Source organism: Procambarus clarkii, chromosome 67, assembly GCF_040958095.1.
Source record: "Procambarus clarkii isolate CNS0578487 chromosome 67, FALCON_Pclarkii_2.0, whole genome shotgun sequence".
Taxonomy (NCBI): Eukaryota; Metazoa; Arthropoda; class Malacostraca; order Decapoda; family Cambaridae; genus Procambarus; species Procambarus clarkii.
The window spans coordinates 3,846,781-3,860,873 of NC_091216.1; positions in this window are offsets into that span (position 1 = coordinate 3,846,781).

Below are 14,093 nucleotides of genomic sequence, written 5' to 3' on the forward strand. Positions count from 1 at the left end.
CCCCCTGCGATGTCTGGCCTCAAGTGAGGTCAAAGCCCTCCTGAAGCGAGCCTCACGCCTCCAGCAAATTATCCACATCTCCTAACCAGTCATTTATCTGTTTTCTTATTTACTGCCCATAATCTCAAATTGTTATTTAATTCCAATAAACTATTTTACATCGCCTCTATATTTCCTATACTTTCTAGTTAGGTCTGGCTTGCTGAATAACTCTCAAGGGGGAGACTCGTTTCTCCTGCAGGCTGAGATCATAACACTCCCCTCCCCTCATTTTTGAGTTATTCCAGTGGCAAAGCTCGGGATAATACATCCGATACCACACTGTCTCGTTCTTCAACCGATTCGTTCGGCCGGTTAGTCTGTTTACATACTCCCTTAGGAGTCTACAATTACTTAGTTGCACCTTGCAACATCTGGCTCACAACTTGCCAGAAACATGATCTTCTCACAAACGATTTAACCTGTCTGGCACCTCTTGGCTAGGCTGTCCTCCTTGGACGCCTGCACTCCATTGGTCCACTCTACTTATTGTTTCCACCCTCCATTTCCTCATCTTCTTCTCTTCACGTCCAGAGTCAGACATCTACTGTCTGTACCTCCTCTGTCGTCTTCATACTTCTTCTTTAGGTTATCTTTAGATGATTTCGGGGATCTTTAGTGTCCCCGCGGCCCGGTCCTCGACCAGGCCTCCACCCCCAGGAAGCAGCCCGTGACAGCTGACTAACACCCAGGTACCTATTTGCTGCTAGGTAACAGGGGCATAGGTTGAAAGAAACTCTGCCCGTTGTTTCTCGCCGGCGCCTGGGATCGAACCCCGGACCACAGGATCACAAGCCCCACGTGCTGTCCGCTCGGACGACCGGCTCCCCTGAAATACTACTGTGGGGTATTCTGACCACGAAACTCTTACGAGTATACTACATGGCGTTTACCATTTACTCCCGATTTATTATGCACTTACATTACTAACTTTGGAAATAGGGGCAGCGGGAAGCCAACATCAACTCTGACCTATAAGGCATATCTACTGTTATTACAACTGGCAAGTTAACTCCAAAATGCGTTACAATTAACAAACAACATGCAACAACCGACATTCCCTTCCTAACTCGCCTCCCGGTAACTTGAAAAGGCAAAAACCTTAGACATTTTCTATTGTGGGAGAATGCCGTGGCTTGGGAGCAACAGGCGTAGTCATCTTATATCCGTCATCATCCGAGCTAATAATAACTGTACACGCAGGATATTGTAACCCTCAACACCAAATACTACTAAAGGTCAATTTCTGAGTGGCAAATAATAAATATACGAACTGCTGTTGGACAATGGTGACAAACTAGAGAGCGGCCAGCTGGCGGTGCTCACTGCCATTATACTTTCGTCTCCTGTCATCATACTTCACTCCCTCGTCTTCACCGACGATTCTCCCTTTCGTCTCCTCATTTATCCGAGACCTCATCCTGTTTGACTTCCATCGAGTCCTCGTCTTTCTTCTATTCCTCCATGCTTGTATCATCATCCTCTTCCCACACTTCTCACCTCTATACAACTCCATTTCTTCTCCTTCAACTCTTCTTCGTTCCCTAAAAGTTTCTTCGAGCACTGTACTACAACCAACAGCACTCGACCGTACATGTCGCTTTACCTCTCCTAGAGTGCTCGTAAGCATCTCTCCACACATACTGTCTCTTCTCCTTTCATTTTCTCGGCTATTACTTTTCACTATCTCTCCTCCACGTTTTCTGTGAAACATGTCAACTCCTGACATCTCAAACAACTTCACTCTACTATCCAAATGCCTCTGTGCTCGTGGACAACTTGACGCTCTACTCCCGTCCTCAGTCTGTCCACATCTTTCCTCATTTCTACTCAGCACAGTTGCATTCGCCTTCCGACTCTTAATTTCAGCAGTCTGGGCTCTACTCAGGCCTATTCTCTTCACATGATTCTTCTTCGGCTGGGTCATCTTCACTTTTGACCTCACCGAGACTTCATTTTCCTTGGCTGGACCTTCATCAAACAGCCATGCTATATCTACATCGATATCTTCTACCGGTTTAATCGACACTGTCTCATCTTCTCCAGTGTCTTCCTTGTCGGCCACCTCTGCCTTCATCACTACCGAGACAGGGTACTCAATGGCTTGGCGGTCTCCTGACTCATCTCCTCGGATGTCAGTCAGATTCACACTCTCAGGTGTCCCACCCGTGCCGTGGCCTTCTGGGCACTCCTCTGGCACAGTCTCCGCCATGACTCTTGGCAACACCTTTGTGCCGCACAAGTCATTCCCCAGGATCACTTGGACTCCTGGAATAGGTATGTCGGGGCATACTCCCAACATCACCTCTGCCGACACATATTCCGACCTTAGCTGGACAGCACATACGGGCATGTCACTCTCAGACAATAACCCATATACCCTCATCTTACTCCTGCCAGCTAATCGTCGATCATTCTCAATCAGGCTTCTCGCAATCAAGCTCTGATTAGCTCCGGTATCCCTTAAGATACCAACTTCTACCTCAGGTTGGCCTCCTACACTGATCCAACCTTTGCTCATGAACGGCCTATACCTCTCGTTCACTAAGTTCACCTTCTGTGGTTTGTCTCGGAACACATTAGTATATTTACTTCGGGGGTCACAAATGGCCAGGGTCACAACTCTTTTGCCCTGCCGACAATCTCGCATCATGTGACCCAATCCGTTACAGCTGTAACACCTCACCTGGAAAAAGTCTCTTCTATATGTACCAGAGTAGCTCTGACTGCCCACTCGCATGAGAGTTCCTCGGGCCAGGTACACTACCTGCACTCTGTGGGGCTTTACTGGACTCTTGATTTCCTGGATAACGATTAGTTTCTCGTTTAGCTCCTCCATCCTCACTTTCAGACGAAGTGCGCGACCTACTCTTCTGAGTTTTAGGGTACTTACGTTTATCTGCCCATTTATCAAAATTCTTCTCACCCCAGACTCCTCTGGGTCTTTCATAATTTCTTCCTCCCCAGACTCCACTGGATCTGCCATTGCTGCGTCTCACCTCGCTTCTCACTCTGTTCTCCCTCAAGCTCTTGTATGCTTCGGTAATCATATCCGCCCTATCTGCGGCATCTTTCACCTCCTTTATCCCTGCTTCTTGGATCTTGAACTTCGTTTCGGGATGCATCATCTTCAAGAACTTCTCCATGACCATCAGTTGCTTCAGGTCAGCGTAAGATCCAACTCCAGCAGCCTCAATCCACTTCTGGAATCGTCTTTCCAGATCCCTTGCTGTCTCAGCAAAGGTACATGCTCCAATTTTGATCATCTCTCTGAAGCGCTTCCTATAAGCTTCTGGGGTTAACTGAAACGAGCGCTATATGCTGCTCTTTACCGTGGCATAATCCTGGCACTCTTCCAGTGACAATTGGGTGTATGCCTCCCTGGCTGCACCGGTCAATCTTAACTGGACCAGCTTGGCCCATTCCTCCTGTGGCCACTCCTTGATGCTGGCTACTCTTTCAAAATGCTCGAAGAAGCTCTCTGCCTCTTCGGGAACAAACAAGGGAATGTCCTTCTCCCTAACCCTAATATCTGGTGAGTGTGATACCTGGGTGGTGCTCTCTGGCAACCCATGTTCAATCCTTTGCTCAGCCAAGGTTCTATTCGCTTCTATATGCATTTGTTTTGTTCTCTCTTTTTCTCTTTCGACCTGGGCTTTTTCTTTCTCCACCTCTAGTCTTGCTTTCTCTTCTTCTTTCTCCTGTTCCAACTCCAGTTCTCTTACTCTGGTTTTCTCTTTTTCTACTTCCAGTCTGGTTTTATCTTTTTCTATCTCCTTTTTCATCTGGAGTTCTAACTTCATCTTTTCCAGCTGGAACTGTCTCTCCTTGTCCTCACGCTGCATCTGGAGCTCTAACTGGAATCTCTCCAAGCTCCTATTTCGGCTACTCCTGCTACTGCGGCTACTCTTGCTGCTCCTACTCGATCCCTGGGGTCTCACTTCATCCTGCCCATCATCCTCCTTTCCACTTTCAGCTCCTTTCTGGGCTCCTTGTTCTGCCGCTTCAATTTTGGCTCTTAACTGCCTCAGGATCTCATCCTTCATCCCAGCTACTTTAGATGCTTTCAACCTAATGCCACATTTTTCTGCTATTTGTTTCAATTGATCCCTCGTGCAACCTTCCACGTCCTCAGGCTTGCCTGACTCCACAAACGCTTGCACCTTATCCATCTTGTCCTGTGAGTCTTCCCAAGAGAGAGAATATACACCTGCGGTCACACAGTTTATCTATTTCAACAAGGGGTTATCTTATCTTGAGATGATTTCGGGGCTTTTAGTGTCCCCGCGGCCCGATCCTCGACCAGGCCTCCACCCCCAGGAAGCAGCCCGTGACAGCTGACTAACACCCAGGTACCTATTTTACTGCTAGGTAACAGGGGCATAGGGTGAAAGAAACTCTGCCCATTGTTTCTCGCTGGTGCCCGGGATCGAACCCAGAACCACAGGATCACAAGTCCAGCGTGCTGTTCGTTTGGCCGACCGGCTCCCAATAAATCCACATAAATCCTTCTCTGGGGTGTATAAATCCACTCTTGGACAGGGTGTGGGTGTGTCAGTTCACTCTCCCGGACACAGGCCCCCAATTTGTTGTAGTTTGTGTGTTGGTTGGTGTTGTCATCGTGTTCCTCCTTTACGGACAACCCAACCCACAACTCGGCAGAGTGCTTTTACTTCACTAGGAGATCACACTAGGCGCTTCTGGCTCTTGGAGAGGGGTTCAACGTCACACGTTTAGGGGATGCGGCTCCAACACTTAGCCTCGTTGTCACGTGCACACACCCACACGAGCCGCTGTGACTCCCCACTCTCTCCTTAGGTGATATGATCCCCTCAATCCCCTTTGACTTATTGGTTTTCCGTCCTACCCTGTCCACAGCAGTGGTTCTTGGCTCTTTCTCTCTCTCTCTCTCTTTCTTTACTACTTCCTGGGAAGCCTCACTAGGACAAGGGCAAACACCAGCAAATTGGAATACATTTACTGGACAAAGCACATACACAATACATGCACACATATAATATTAATGAATGCTATACTCTATACTATTACAATCAGGTTGCACTCCAACGCCATCAGAACTCTATCATCAGCTTATCAAGTGGTATCCTATCTCCTGGTTCACCACCTGATACTATCAACCTCCTCAAGTTGATCAAGTCTACATACTGTGACGGTAATGCGTTGGTGTTCGGCTGTTCAAAGCTAGGGGTATGGCCTCGTCACATAGAATTAAAAAAAAATAGAAAATCTGAAACTTCGTCTGTGGTAAGGTAAGGAGAAGACACACAAAACACAAGTAAATTTTAACAATGCAATTTTAATTACGTTAGATAAACAAAACATGAATAAAATGGACATACAAATTCGTATAATAAAATCAATCAATCAAAATAATAAGAATAATTAAATGGCAAAATGAAAAGTTACGTTAAGACAAGTGAGCAATAACAAGCTGTGCAATATACAATAAAATGAGAGGTGCAGGAATATTGGCTTCAAGCTATCACCTCTCTTAGTACACATAAGCCAAAGCTTAGTCTACCAGGAAGAAGTGTTAACCGTATGAAAGCACTGAATATTCTGAGGACTGAGGTCGTGGCGGCCCCAGACATCAAGTAGTATGGTGGGTGGAGTGCAGTTGCAGCCAGACCGGCGGCCAATCAGCGAGGAGCCGGCAACAAGACAGGTAGTTTGGCGGTTTGAGGCTAAGCAGGTGTTCCTGGCTGCATACGTTTTGCGCTCTGGCAAACCTTGGAGATGTTGTTGTCGTTGTTGGACATTTCTTCCATAGTAGTTTTATATATTTGTAACGACGTATTTTTGGAGGGAAGAGCAGGCTCAATCTCTTGAAGGAGATTATCGTCACAATACACTGTTGCACCATCAGCAAGAGAATATATATATGTATCTATAAATGTGTACAAAGAAAATCAGCATGTGAATGCAATAACATATATCAGTACAAATGTTCCTTGATACATAACAATGATCAATCGATCACTCTATCAGTCCTAGAACACATACATCTGTAGGTAATCCAGCCTATGCCTGCAACTCTAAACTTCAGTATAAAACACTCCTTGACATAAGAATGCCAACAATCACTCACCTCTCACTGCGTCTTGCACGCTAATGACAACCAAACACTATCAACTCCCTACAAGTAATCCACCAGAACTTCCCTTCCACCTCTGGAAGTTCACTACCCTGATATCTTTAGGTTCTTCCGGGCTTAACTACCAGGATCCTCTGCAGCTCCTCCAGGCTGCTACCATGAAGTTTCCTTGAGCAGCTACGGTGCTTCACCCTTCTGCTTGGTTCCTCCACAGCTCTCTTGGCTGCTACACCATGAAGTTTCCTCGAGCATCTATGGTGCTTCACCACCTCTACAGAAGCACGTGACACTCCTCTTCACTGCTTCTCCTCACAGCTCGAAGTCTTCTCCTCCACTACCCTGGAGTCTCATCGACTACTCCTTCTGTGCTGGCTTCGAAGTTTTCAGCAACTTCTTCCCCAAAGACAAACCACAGATTATCTGGTCGAGGGCGCTCCTCCCTCTGACGAAGCCTGGTCAGAGCGATTCCACAGCCCACGAAAATGTCTCTGGGCGGCTTAATACTCTCCTCGTCGACCAGGACTTGAGACCACAACGTTCCCAGCTCGATTCTACAGCTGGCACGTCTGCACACTTCTCTTCTCTTGGAGATATATCACTAGAGGCTCCTTTCTGACGGGAGCTCAACGGAGCGCGGCTTTCCCCCTGCGATGTCTGGCCTCAAGTGAGGTCAAAGCCCTCCAGAAGCGAGCCTCACGCCTCCAGCAAATTATCCACATCTCCTAACCAGTCATTTATCTGTTTTCTTATTTACTGCCCATAATCTCAAATTGTTATTTAAATCCAATAAACTATTTTACATCTGTGTTATCGCCTCTATATTTCCTATACTTTCTTGTTAGGTCTGGCTTGCTGAATAACTCTCAAGGGGGAGATTCGTTTCTCCTGTAGGCTGAGATCATAACAATATCACTGAAGTACAAATAGGTGAGTACAACTAGGCAAGTACAACAATATGAGTGCCACTAGGAGAGTACATGTAGCTAGGTGAATACACCTTGGTGAACACTGCTAGATGAATACAAGTAGGTGAGTACAACTGCCTGAGAGCAACTAGGGGAGTGCATGTAGGTGAGTACAACTGCATGAGAACAACTAGGTGAGTGCATGTAGGTGAGTACAACTGCATGAGAACAACTAGGTGAGTGCATGTAGGTGAGTACAACTGCATGAGAACAACTAGGTGAGTGCATGTAGGTGAGTACAACTGCATGAGAACAACTAGGTGAGTGCATGTAGGTGAGTACAACTGCATGAGAACAACTAGGTGAGTGCATGTAGGTGAGTACAACTGCATGAGAACAACTAGGTGAGTGCATGTAGGTGAGTACAACTGCATGAGAACAACTAGGGGAGTGCATGTAGGTGAGTACAACTGCATGAGAACAACTAGGGGAGTGCATGTAGGTGAGTACAACTGCATGAGAACAACTAGGTGAGTGCATGTAGGTGAGTACAACTGCATGAGAACAACTAGGGGAGTGCATGTAGGTGAGTACAACTGCATGAGAACAACTAGGTGAGTGCATGTAGGTGAGTACAACTGCATGAGAACAACTAGGTGAGTGCATGTAGGTGAGTACAACTGCATGAGAACAACTAGGTGAGTGCATGTAGGTGAGTACAACTGCATGAGAACAACTAGGTGAGTGCATGTAGGTGAGTACAACTGCATGAGAACAACTAGGTGAGTGCATGTAGGTGAGTACAACTGCATGAGAACAACTAGGGGAGTGCATGTAGGTGAGTACAACTGCATGAGAACAACTAGGGGAGTGCATGTAGGTGAGTACAACTGCATGAGAACAACTAGGGGAGTGCATGTAGGTGAGTACAACTGCATGAGAACAACTAGGTGAGTGCATGTAGGTGAGTACAACTGCATGAGAACAACTAGGTGAGTGCATGTAGGTGAGTACAACTGCATGAGAACAACTAGGTGAGTGCATGTAGGTGAGTACAACTGCATGAGAACAACTAGGTGAGTGCATGTAGGTGAGTACAACTGCATGAGAACAACTAGGGGAGTGCATGTAGGTGAGTACAACTGCATGAGAACAACTAGGTGAGTGCATGTAGGTGAGAACAACTGCATGAGAACAACTAGGGGAGTGCATGTAGGTGAGTACAACTGCATGAGAACAACTAGGTGAGTGCATGTAGGTGAGTACAACTGCATGAGAACAACTAGGTGAGTGCATGTAGGTGAGTACAACTGCATGAGAACAACTAGGTGAGTGCATGTAGGTGAGTACAACTGCATGAGAACAACTAGGTGAGTGCATGTAGGTGAGTACAACTGCATGAGAACAACTAGGTGAGTGCATGTAGGTGAGTACAACTGCATGAGAACAACTAGGGGAGTGCATGTAGGTGAGTACAACTGCATGAGAACAACTAGGTGAGTGCATGTAGGTGAGTACAACTGCATGAGAACAACTAGGGGAGTGCATGTAGGTGAGTACAACTGCATGAGAACAACTAGGGGAGTGCATGTAGGTGAGTACAACTGCATGAGAACAACTAGGTGAGTGCATGTAGGTGAGTACAACTGCATGAGAACAACTAGGGGAGTGCATGTAGGTGAGTACAACTGCATGAGAACAACTAGGTGAGTGCATGTAGGTGAGTACAACTGCATGAGAACAACTAGGTGAGTGCATGTAGGTGAGTACAACTGCATGAGAACAACTAGGGGAGTGCATGTAGGTGAGTACAACTGCATGAGAACAACTAGGTGAGTGCATGTAGGTGAGTACAACTGCATGAGAACAACTAGGTGAGTGCATGTAGGTGAGTACAACTGCATGAGAACACTAGGTGAGTGCATGTAGGTGAGTACAACTGCATGAGAACAACTAGGGGAGTGCATGTAGGTGAGTACAACTGCATGAGAACAACTAGGTGAGTGCATGTAGGTGAGTACAACTGCATGAGAACAACTAGGTGAGTGCATGTAGGTGAGTACAACTGCATGAGAACAACTAGGGGAGTGCATGTAGGTGAGTACAAACTGCATGAGACAACTAGGGGAGTGCATGTAGGTGAGTACAACTGCATGAGAACAACTAGGTGAGTGCATGTAGGTGAGTACAACTGCATGAGAACAACTAGGGGAGTGCATGTAGGTGAGTACAACTGCATGAGAACAACTAGGGGAGTGCATGTAGGTGAGTACAACTGCATGAGAACAACTAGGGGAGTGCATGTAGGTGAGTACAACTGCATGAGAACAACTAGGTGAGTGCATGTAGGTGAGTACAACTGCATGAGAACAACTAGGTGAGTGCATGTAGGTGAGTACAACTGCATGAGAACAACTAGGGGAGTGCATGTAGGTGAGTACAACTGCATGAGAACAACTAGGTGAGTGCATGTAGGTGAGTACAACTGCATGAGAACAACTAGGGGAGTGCATGTAGGTGAGTACAACTGCATGAGAACAACTAGGGGAGTGCATGTAGGTGAGTACAACTGCATGAGAACAACTAGGGGAGTGCATGTAGGTGAGTACAACTGCATGAGAACAACTAGGTGAGTGCATGTAGGTGAGTACAACTGCATGAGAACAACTAGGGGAGTGCATGTAGGTGAGTACAACTGCATGAGAACAACTAGGGGAGTGCATGTAGGTGAGTACAACTGCATGAGAACAACTAGGGGAGTGCATGTAGGTGAGTACAACTGCATGAGAACAACTAGGTGAGTGCATGTAGGTGAGTACAACTGCATGAGAACAACTAGGTGAGTGCATGTAGGTGAGTACAACTGCATGAGAACAACTAGGTGAGTGCATGTAGGTGAGTACAACTGCATGAGAACAACTAGGGGAGTGCATGTAGGTGAGTACAACTGCATGAGAACAACTAGGTGAGTGCATGTAGGTGAGTACAACTGCATGAGAACAACTAGGTGAGTGCATGTAGGTGAGTACAACTGCATGAGAACAACTAGGGGAGTGCATGTAGGTGAGTACAACTGCATGAGAACAACTAGGTGAGTAAATGTAGGTGAGTACAACTGCATGAGAACAACTAGGTGAGTGCATGTAGGTGAGTACAACTGCATGAGAACAACTAGGTGAGTGCATGTAGGTGAGTACAACTGCATGAGAACAACTAGGGGAGTGCATGTAGGTGAGTACAACTGCATGAGAACAACTAGGTGAGTGCATGTAGGTGAGTACAACTGCATGAGAACAACTAGGTGAGTGCATGTAGGTGAGTACAACTGCATGAGAACAACTAGGTGAGTGCATGTAGGTGAGTACAACTGCATGAGAACAACTAGGTGAGTGCATGTAGGTGAGTACAACTGCATGAGAACAACTAGGGGAGTGCATGTAGGTGAGTACAACTGCATGAGAACAACTAGGTGAGTGCATGTAGGTGAGTACAACTGCATGAGAACAACTAGGTGAGTGCATGTAGGTGAGTACAACTGCATGAGAACAACTAGGGGAGTGCATGTAGGTGAGTACAACTGCATGAGAACAACTAGGGAGTGCATGTAGGTGAGTACAACTGCATGAGAACAACTAGGGGAGTGCATGTAGGTGAGTACAACTGCATGAGAACAACTAGGTGAGTGCATGTAGGTGAGTACAACTGCATGAGAACAACTAGGTGAGTGCATGTAGGTGAGTACAACTGCATGAGAACAACTAGGTGAGTGCATGTAGGTGAGTACAACTGCATGAGAACAACTAGGTGAGTGCATGTAGGTGAGTACAACTGCATGAGAACAACTAGGGGAGTGCATGTAGGTGAGTACAACTGCATGAGAACAACTAGGGGAGTGCATGTAGGTGAGTACAACTGCATGAGAACAACTAGGGGAGTGCATGTAGGTGAGTACAACTGCATGAGAACAACTAGGGGAGTGCATGTAGGTGAGTACAACTGCATGAGAACAACTAGGTGAGTGCATGTAGGTGAGTACAACTGCATGAGAACAACTAGGGGAGTGCATGTAGGTGAGTACAACTGCATGAGAACAACTAGGGGAGTGCATGTAGGTGAGTACAACTGCATGAGAACAACTAGGGGAGTGCATGTAGGTGAGTACAACTGCATGAGAACAACTAGGTGAGTGCATGTAGGTGAGTACAACTGCATGAGAACAACTAGGTGAGTGCATGTAGGTGAGTACAACTGCATGAGAACAACTAGGGGAGTGCATGTAGGTGAGTACAACTGCATGAGAACAACTAGGTGAGTGCATGTAGGTGAGTACAACTGCATGAGAACAACTAGGGGAGTGCATGTAGGTGAGTACAACTGCATGAGAACAACTAGGGGAGTGCATGTAGGTGAGTACAACTGCATGAGAACAACTAGGTGAGTGCATGTAGGTGAGTACAACTGCATGAGAACAACTAGGTGAGTGCATGTAGGTGAGTACAACTGCATGAGAACAACTAGGTGAGTGCATGTAGGTGAGTACAACTGCATGAGAACAACTAGGTGAGTGCATGTAGGTGAGTACAACTGCATGAGAACAACTAGGGGAGTGCATGTAGGTGAGTACAACTGCATGAGAACAACTAGGTGAGTGCATGTAGGTGAGTACAACTGCATGAGAACAACTAGGGGAGTGCATGTAGGTGAGTACAACTGCATGAGAACAACTAGGTGAGTGCATGTAGGTGAGTACAACTGCATGAGAACAACTAGGTGAGTGCATGTAGGTGAGTACAACTGCATGAGAACAACTAGGGGAGTGCATGTAGGTGAGTACAACTGCATGAGAACAACTAGGTGAGTGCATGTAGGTGAGTACAACTGCATGAGAACAACTAGGGGAGTGCATGTAGGTGAGTACAACTGCATGAGAACAACTAGGTGAGTGCATGTAGGTGAGTACAACTGCATGAGAACAACTAGGGGAGTGCATGTAGGTGAGTACAACTGCATGAGAACAACTAGGGGAGTGCATGTAGGTGAGTACAACTGCATGAGAACAACTAGGGGAGTGCATGTAGGTGAGTACAACTGCATGAGAACAACTAGGTGAGTGCATGTAGGTGAGTACAACTGCATGAGAACAACTAGGGGAGTGCATGTAGGTGAGTACAACTGCATGAGAACAACTAGGTGAGTGCATGTAGGTGAGTACAACTGCATGAGAACAACTAGGTGAGTGCATGTAGGTGAGTACAACTGCATGAGAACAACTAGGTGAGTGCATGTAGGTGAGTACAACTGCATGAGAACAACTAGGGGAGTGCATGTAGGTGAGTACAACTGCATGAGAACAACTAGGTGAGTGCATGTAGGTGAGTACAACTGCATGAGAACAACTAGGGGAGTGCATGTAGGTGAGTACAACTGCATGAGAACAACTAGGGGAGTGCATGTAGGTGAGTACAACTGCATGAGAACAACTAGGGGAGTGCATGTAGGTGAGTACAACTGCATGAGAACAACTAGGGGAGTGCATGTAGGTGAGTACAACTGCATGAGAACAACTAGGGGAGTGCATGTAGGTGAGTACAACTGCATGAGAACAACTAGGGGAGTGCATGTAGGTGAGTACAACTGCATGAGAACAACTAGGTGAGTGCATGTAGGTGAGTACAACTGCATGAGAACAACTAGGTGAGTGCATGTAGGTGAGTACAACTGCATGAGAACAACTAGGTGAGTGCATGTAGGTGAGTACAACTGCATGAGAACAACTAGGTGAGTGCATGTAGGTGAGTACAACTGCATGAGAACAACTAGGGGAGTGCATGTAGGTGAGTACAACTGCATGAGAACAACTAGGGGAGTGCATGTAGGTGAGTACAACTGCATGAGAACAACTAGGTGAGTGCATGTAGGTGAGTACAACTGCATGAGAACAACTAGGTGAGTGCATGTAGGTGAGTACAACTGCATGAGAACAACTAGGGGAGTGCATGTAGGTGAGTAACAACTGCATGAGAACAACTAGGTGAGTGCATGTAGGTGAGTACAACTGCATGAGAACAACTAGGTGAGTGCATGTAGGTGAGTACAACTGCATGAGAACAACTAGGGGAGTGCATGTAGGTGAGTACAACTGCATGAGAACAACTAGGGGAGTGCATGTAGGTGAGTACAACTGCATGAGAACAACTAGGTGAGTGCATGTAGGTGAGTACAACTGCATGAGAACAACTAGGGGAGTGCATGTAGGTGAGTACAACTGCATGAGAACAACTAGGGGAGTGCATGTAGGTGAGTACAACTGCATGAGAACAACTAGGGGAGTGCATGTAGGTGAGTACAACTGCATGAGAACAACTAGGTGAGTGCATGTAGGTGAGTACAACTGCATGAGAACAACTAGGGGAGTGCATGTAGGTGAGTACAACTGCATGAGAACAACTAGGTGAGTGCATGTAGGTGAGTACAACTGCATGAGAACAACTAGGTGAGTGCATGTAGGTGAGTACAACTGCATGAGAACAACTAGGTGAGTGCATGTAGGTGAGTACAACTCACCAACACCTCAGAACTACAGAAGTCAAGGAAGAGGAGGAGGGCGAGGAGTAAGGAGGAGGGTGAGGAGGAAGGAGGAGGAGGGCGAGGAGGAAGGAGGAGGAGGGCGAGGAGTAAAGAAGAGAACGAGGAGGAAGGAGAAGTAGGGGGCGAGGAGGAAGAAGGAGGAGGGCGGGGAGGAATGAGGATGAGAGCGTGTAGGAAGGGGGAGGAGGGCGAAGAGGAAGGAGGATGAGGTAGAGGACGAAGGAGTAGGTCTAGGAGGGGGTAGGAGGAGGGGAACGGAGGAGGACGTCGGGGAGAGGGGAACTAAGTGACGGAGGAGAAGAGGAGGGGAGAGAATAGCAGGGGTAGAAGTAGTAAAGGTAAGAGGGGGAGGGTGAAGAGGAGGAGGAGTGAGAGAAGGGGGATGAGAAGGAGGAATGAGAGAAGGGGGGATGAGAAGGAAGGGGGAGAGGGTAGCGGGAAGAGGA